The following is an 8,649-nucleotide window of genomic DNA, read 5'->3' on the forward strand; positions in this document are numbered from 1 at the left end:
TTTAGCTCTAGATTAAAATAGTCAAAAAATCAATCCACATCCCAAACAAATCCTGAGGTAGATCAATTGACCAATCTTTCACAAATTTCACAATATTAATCATTATTTTTAGAGTAAATCAATATGTATTAAGAGCATCTCCAATAGAGTTGCTATTCAACCTGCCAAAGCTATAATTTGATAAGAGTGACAAAAAGGAGGGTCTCCAATGGCCTGCTATTTTACTTGCCAAAGATAGCAGATGCCATATCTGTTATCAAATTTGGCAGGTTGAATAGCAGCCGCCAAACTTGCCACATCAGCAAATATCAACAGATTTTTTACACCAAATTCAGTTAAAAAAACAGAATTGAAACAGTAGAAAACCTCCCAAATTTCATAATCAACCCCAATTTTCAAATGAGTTGCCAAATTCACAAATTTCATACTAAATTTGACAAACCCAAATTCCGTTTCTCTTATTATTATTTGTTTTTTTATAATCATTTATCACCAAATCAGTCGATCCAAATGGAGTGTAAAAATCAGATGGATATTATCACAATAAAACCAATCCAAAATAGGCTAACAAATAGATGGATGAACAAAAATTAAACCAAAAATCAAAATAAATAATTAAGAAAATTTTAGCAAACATATCAACACTACAAAATGGTGAAGGATCCTTCTGGAGATCCTTGAGTTCTTTAAAGATCTGCTTTGAAGTCATTGCATGACCTGAGTTTCAAAAATCTCGATCACCTCAAATCCACATCAACAACCAAAAAAATAAATAAAAAATCAAAGCATATATATATGTGAGTATGTATATAAATGGAGATCGTACCAGAGACAAAGAGAAAGAGAGAGGAAATGGGGGGGCGATTGTGTGGGAGGTAAAGACTTGGAACCAAGGAGAGAGAGAGATCGGTGAAGACTTGAACTCAATGACAAAGAGTGAGAGACGTTTCCATGATGGAGGAGGAAAATAAAAGAGGAGAGTCAGAGTCAGAGTTAGAGGGAGAGTGAAAATAGCGACACAGAGAGAGAGAGAGAGAGAGAGAGAGAAGAGAGAAGAGAGATAGAGAGAGAGAGAGAGAGAGAGAGAGAGCGAGAGAGATGTTTGAGGATAGAGGAGGAGAAGGGAAAACTGGTTTAAGGAGAGGGAAGATAGAGTGAGAGAAGGAGAAGAAAGGCAGTGCGTTTTTATCGAAGACAGGGTTGGATGATTCTAGAGAAATCATCTCAACCATTGAACATATATACGTGGATGGTTATGATCTCTCTTGGAAATCTCAAAAGAGTCGTTGTGCTCTATTTAATTAAAAAAACAAAAAACAATTTTTTTTTTTTGTGACAACAGGTATCTTCAAACGACTATTATCTTCTAACGATAATATTTTGAATTTCTATAAATAGAAACCCTCCATCTTAATTTTATTTCACAACCAACATTTGGATTTCATTTTTCTTTTATCCTCTCTCTTTCTCTGAATTTGATTTCACAACAAACCTCTAAAATCATTTTCTTTTTGGTTTTTTCATACAATCACTGTGGAAGGTTCATCAAAAACAAAGAGAGAGAAATCATTCACCATTGAAGAAGAAATGACAATTTGCAAATTTTGTGTCACATTTTGGAAGACCCAATTGTTGACAATTTATAATCGTATGCTCACTTTTGAGAGAGAATTTAGGAAAATTATTGTTTACTTTAGAATGATTAGTCAAGAACACAAGTGTCTATCCAATCTCAATGGGGTATAATCATGAAATGTTTCAACAAATTTCGGGGTGTTTAGCACAAGTAAAAAATCTTCACCCAAGTAGGATATCTGAAAATTGATATAATAAAATTTCATCTTCAGTTATTATGTTTAGTTTCTTATTTTGGTATCGCATAAAAATTAACTAATTAATTAATTAATTTATTTATTTATTTATTGATACAGATGCTTCAAGCAAAACTGTTATACCATCAAGATGAAAGCAAACATTTTACTTTTAAACATTGTTGATCAATCTTGCAAAACAATATCAGGTAGCAAGATATAACTCCCATGAATATGGTAAAGTCAAGCCTACATACACAGTTTGCCCCTAATTTAGCCCCAAATTCCCCGTATGGATAACTACATTTCTCTTAAAGATGACAACAGTCCAAGTGTTGGTAACAATCCAATTGTTGCTAATAACCAAATCGGTGAGGGTAGTGTCTCTGCAATGAGCAAAAGAATTATGGATAGGAAATCTGCAAAAGAATTATTTCGGAGAAATCAAGTCGTTGAAATTGAAGTCCAAAAAATAAGCATACAATTTGAGACATTTAATCAACACCTTGCTGAAAAGGAAAATAAAAAAATAAAATAGAAGAAAAAAGGATTCAAGCACTACAGGAGATGAAAGAACTTGAGATCAAAAGACAAGAACATAAGATCAAAAAGGAATAATATTTGATCATAACTACGGATGTTTCTCATTTGGATCCTCAGATGAAAGCATATTACACAATGCAAAAAAAAAAAAAAAGATTTTCGCTAAGTGATCTGCACATGTCAGCACCCCAAATTACTATTTTTCCCTACCTCCTAATGAATAATTACGGGAGAATGTATTTTTTAATTTTGCAATATTATTTATTTTTTAATATTTTTGTTTTTTGTTTTTTGTAGTGATATGTTTTTGGGTAGGATGAATTATATTTAAATTTTTTCCCCTAATTTTTTAATTTTTTCTTTTTATTTTTTATATTTGCCTAGTCATGAATAATATAAATATATATATTTTTTTAACAAACAGTTATAAAAAATGTCACAAAAGGCAAAAATAAACAAAAATAAATTCACTAAAAAACTTATATCCAAATAACACTTACAAATTTTGAGGGCAAGTTGGTTGAGAATTGTCAAAATAGCAAGTGATCATTGGAGTACCATATTTTGGGAAGATGGGCTGAGGCTAAAATAGTCATATAAGACAGAATAGGCTATTTTAGCCAAATAAGACAAAACATCACATCCAATCCCACAATCATTATATTTTTTTCTCACAAAAAAGCAAAAAAAGCAAAAAAAGCCAAAAAGTCATTTCCAAGCAAAATTTTGTAGCCTCATGCTAAAATAGTCAAAAAGCCAACCTACTTCCCAAACGAACCCATAATTTGGCAAAATAACACTATTCATTGCCAAATTATAACAATAACAATGGTATTATAGCAATAACCATCGGATGGTATATCAATTAGTGTATTAATGAATGATGTGATATAATTTTGAAGGTTTTGAGTCTTTGTAGTTTGTACAATTAGTGGAATTTATAGTAGGGCTGAGCAAGGAATCCGTGAAATCCGTAATCCGATCCAGTCCAGTCCAATCCGATAGGTTTGGATTGGTTTTTTGAATCCGTGGTTCGGTTTCGGATTGAAAAATTAAAAATCCGTAGTACACGGATTGGTTCCGGATTGAACCCCATGGTTCCGGATTGGAACCGATCCGGACCGTATACAAATAGTATATATTTTTATTATACATCATCCCTCATAGTATCTTCTTTTATTCTATATAAAATCTAAACTCAAACCTAAAACCGTATAATATCTTTTTTTTATTACTTTTTTTTGTTAGTTTTTAGTTTTAATTTGTAATGGTCTAAATATTTATGGTGAAATCAGTTTTCTCATGGTTGTTTAAATTCTAGCACAGTATGTCGCTATTATAGAAAGAGACGTTGCTATTGTGGAACTAATATAGTGCTATGTTTATATTTTTATGAAATTAAAGTGTTATATATATTTTTTTGTTATTTAATTATGTGAATCCGTGGTTCTAAACCGATCCAATCCGTATTTAAATGGATTGGTTCGGATTGGTTCCATGATTTAAACGGATTGGATTGGTTCCAATTTTTCAGAAACCGTAGATAACGGATTGGTCCTAGTTTTACCCCAATCCGGTCCAATCCGAACCATGCTCACCCCTAATTTATAGTTTTGAAGTGATAATGTCATAACACATATATTAGTATACTAAATTTTATAATAATTGATACGTGTGGCACCCCTATTAATTTTATGTTTAACAAATTCTATTTACGAATTTTCTTCTCGAAATAACTTACTTTTGAAAAATATGAATTTTATTTCCAAATTTAAAAAATTAAGTTTTACACCAAAAATTAAAGGGTATGAAAATTGTTAGTATTTTCAATCTTTTTATTATTTTATTTATGAGATAATAAGATGAAGAACAATAACAAATGTATCAACAAACATGCTAACTTAAAAACGTGATATATATATTTGTCAATAATGAGAATAATTACAATAATGAGAAACATTATCAACTAGACAACTAAAATTTAAACAATTGAGTAGAAAATCTAACAACCGCTACTAGTTAGTTCAAATTAGAGAATATGAGAGATAAATAAATACAATAATTGAATATAATGAAACAAATGCCAATTGATTGAGTGGCAATTCATTTACAATGTCATACAACATGGTGGCTAAAATGGGGAATAAACAGGGAAAAATAGTAAAAAGATAGTAAAAGTGAATAACAAAGTGCAGAAAAAAAAATTAAGGTTAATAGTTTGGCAAGTTAGTTTCGGGCTATTTTAGTCACAAAAGATAAAATAGGCTATTTTAGTCATAACAAATAAAACATCACATCCAACCCATAATTATTACACTCTTCTCTCACAAAAAAAGTCAAAAAAATCAAAAAGTCAAAAAATTCTTCCCAAACCAAACTTTCTAGCCTAGACTAAAATAGCTAAAAAAAAATTAAAAAGTCAAAAAGCCAACCCACTTTCCAAACGGGAGGCTTATGAGTCATGAGATTTGATTTGTTTGATAAGAGTGGTAAACAATACAAAATAAATATTTTAAATGGTTGAAAAAAAGTCAATTTTATTATAAAATTAAAAATTAAAAAACCCATAAAAAAAATACTCGAGGTGCTGATACTTGTGGTTAAGATGTTTGACTCTATGATTAAAGTGTAGACACTAGTATTCAAGATTTGAACACTATCAAGTTACTCAAATTGATCGCATTGGTTTTAACATTAGCAACTACCAACATTATCAAATTGATTACTTAAACAGATTATACCAGTTTTAAGTATTGACACTTTCAAGTCTTAAATATGAAAAATTCTTACTCGTTTAAATTATCAATACTTTCAAGATAAAATATCAAAAATTTCAATGAGAGAATTTATTGATAAATACCTGAAAATTTTTAATAAATATGTCAAATTTTGAAAGTAATAGTGTGCATTTATTGTCAATTCCAATTCGAATCACTCAAAATATATATATATACTTTTTATATAATTTAAGTTGTGATTTAAACAAGCACACGAATGAGCGTAGAAAAAATATACTTTGATCTATTAATGACAATGCAGATTAAAATATACATATATTAATGACAATATGAAAGCTCAGCAAGAGAAAAATAGGGGTTTACAATAACAAAATGTTGGACAATCTTCACTGTATTTAAAAAGATTAAATTCTGTTGTGTACAAAACAACAACAAGAATAAAATAAATAGAGAAAATGAGAGAACTTGTTTGATTACAAAAATCAAACTCAAAATAAAAATAAATAAATAAAACCACAGATTTAATTTTGTTACAAAAACAAAAATAAAATCTGATTAAATAAACATAATAAAAAACAGAATAAAATTAAACAACTTACATGGTTAATTTATTTGAATAACTTTTCTGATCAAGTCCAGTGTTTAACACTGTGTCCTTAAAACAGATTCGTCCTCTCCACGGTGCTTTCAGAATTTGGACGTCTATCTCCCAGGATGAAATGATCTTACCACAAACAATAGCAGCACTACTAATTGTTTGCCTTACGAACACACTAAGTGTTTACACTCTTTCTTTCGGAAATAATATGCAGCAAGATGAAGAATATAATTTGCAGAGGATGGAGTACGAAAATTGGAATGAAATCCAAATGGGAGGCTAGTCTATTTATAGATGTAAAGGTGGCTTTTGGTTTTGAATTGAACAAGTATGAAACCTGTTAGATTCAAATTTAAACAGATTTGAATCTGTTTATTCAAACAGATAGAAACGGGAAGGGCTCTGTTTGGATGAGCAATAAATCCAAAACAGTTTAATTATGTTTGAAAATGGGAAGGGCCCTGTTTGGATGAAGAATAAATCCAAACCAGTTTAATTTGAATTCTGGATTTTATTTTAATAAAAAATAAAATAAAATTCAAATGTTTTTGGCCCAAAAAGATTAGAAGCCCAACCCAACCACACACTACGCACCCGCGCCCAAGCCCAGGCCCAGCCCAGCCCGCCCGACCGGACGGTGGCGGCGGTGCGCGCGCGCGTGTGTGGTGATTTTTGGGTCCAATGGGTCTAGCCCATTTTGCCCATAACCTCTCCCTCTAAAACACTTGGGTACCCCTTGGGGCACACCCCAAGTATCTCACCCTAAGCCTTATAAACCCTTTCAAAACTTCCCACCAAATCAATGTGGGACAAGCCAATTTACCACCTTAAGGAATTTCCACCAAAACTCCATTTCCATGGAGCACACTTTGGCTTCAATTTCCCATTCACTCGATAATGGTTTTGAGCAACCAAATATACCACGTGAATCACAACGCGGCATAGAACGCGTTACCACTTTGACCCGAGTAAATCGACACTCGGGGCCCACCTAAAAAATAGACCGAACTTAGGAAAAAATTCTGGTTTTATCCAGAATTTTATAACCATTTCCAACAATCCCCACATGAATGGAATTTGATGACAACGGAAATGCAACAATATGCAGACTTTAACGAAAGAGTATAAGTCGAAAATATCTTGCATCAGGATAGGTAGTTTTCGGCTTTGAACCTTCCCTAGTGATAACCTATCGGACTTACTGGCTAACCAATGGACGCGATGCCTTGAATTGTTCAGCCGTTTGTGTAAGCCAAGACAATAGATTTCACACAAAATATCTTCTAAAACATAGTGGTTCTCACTGTTGTGTTCATTTTGGCCTTGAACGAGCCTGGTTTTCATAAGTGTTTTTAGAGAATTTAGCCTTTTCATTCTCATAGAACCCGCCCCAGTTCAACACTCATATAGGTGATTCTTATTGTGAGTATCTCCTTATACTCGTCTTGATTTTATGCCTTAACCAAGATATAAGTAATCATTAAAAGCAAAGCTTATCCTTATACCCCTGAATACAACATATGTTGCAGATATCACTCTCACCATAGGAATGGGTAAGGAATTTTTAATCCCTTGGTGATTTCTAGTGAGCCATACATAACTTAGTTGTCCCTTTGAACTTAGTTCTTGGGATCTCCAGTCATATAAGTAGGGTTACCATTATGACGACTCTTATGTAATAGGCTTTAATCCCATCCCCTTCGATGAACTATACGCTAGCTCTTTTGTCAAACCTTTTGTTAACGGATCCGCAATATTCTCTTTAGATTTTATATAATCTATTGAGATTATTCCGTTTGACAACAATTGCCTTACGGTATTATGTCGACGACGAATATGTCGTGACTTACCATTATACATGTGATTCTGTGCCCTGCCTATTGCAGATTGACTATCACAATGAATACAAATAGCTGGCACAGGTTTTGGCCACATTGGAATGTCTTCTAAGAAGTGACGAAGCCATTCTGCTTCTTCACCTGCTTTGTCTAAAGCAATGAACTCGGATTCCATTGTGGATCGTGCGATGCAAGTTTGTTTCGTGGACTTCCAAGAAACAGCAGCACCTCCTAGAGTAAAGACATATCCACTAGTGGATTTTGAATCTTTAGTATCCGATATCCAATTGGCATCACAATAACCTTCGAGTACTGCTGGATATCGAGTAAAGTTCAAACCATGATCACGAGTAAATCTTAGATATCTAAGAACCCGAATGATCGCTTTCCAATGGTCTTCTCCAGGATTACTAGTGTACCTACTCAATTTACTGATAGCATAAGCTATATCAGGACAAGTACAATTCATTAGGTACATTAGGCTTCCAATGATTTGGGAGTATTTTAACTGAGACACTGTGGAACCTTCTTTTTAAAACAGATTCTCTTTACCAAACTGTATGTCAATCTAGTTTCTGTGATATATGTCTTATTTTGGAATTGATCCCTGTTTTCAAAACTGTATATACTATCCATGTTGCTACTCACTGAGCTATCAACTGACTTAGTTGCTTACCATTTTCAGGTGTTAGAAGGACTTAGAGTGGACTCATGGCATAGCGGGGACTAAATTGCATAGACCTCTATGACATTCATTTATTTTGTTTTAGACTGTTATGTCAAGTTTGTGCATATTTATATTTATTTTTATTGAGGTACATTTAGGATTATTTTGATATGTGAGTTGTTTATATCCCATAAGTTTGGATGGTATTGATTACGGTTAGTTTTGCCGTTTATACTTGTGGCATGACACTGGATTGAGTTTTGGTTATTTGTTAATGAACTATTTTATGGTTATTCAATGTGCATGGATTCGTATTTAGGCTTACGTGTGTCTTGGACTAAGGCCCTGTGGGCCACGACCGGTCATTCCCGGGTTTGGGGTGTGACAGTATTGTCATAAAATTTTTAATCATAAAATTATGTCAATGTATATTATTAATCATAAAAATTTTATT

Source organism: Camellia sinensis, chromosome 6 (assembly GCF_055761805.1).
Source record: "Camellia sinensis isolate YWXY chromosome 6, ASM5576180v1, whole genome shotgun sequence".
In the NCBI taxonomy this organism is placed as follows: domain Eukaryota; kingdom Viridiplantae; phylum Streptophyta; class Magnoliopsida; order Ericales; family Theaceae; genus Camellia; species Camellia sinensis.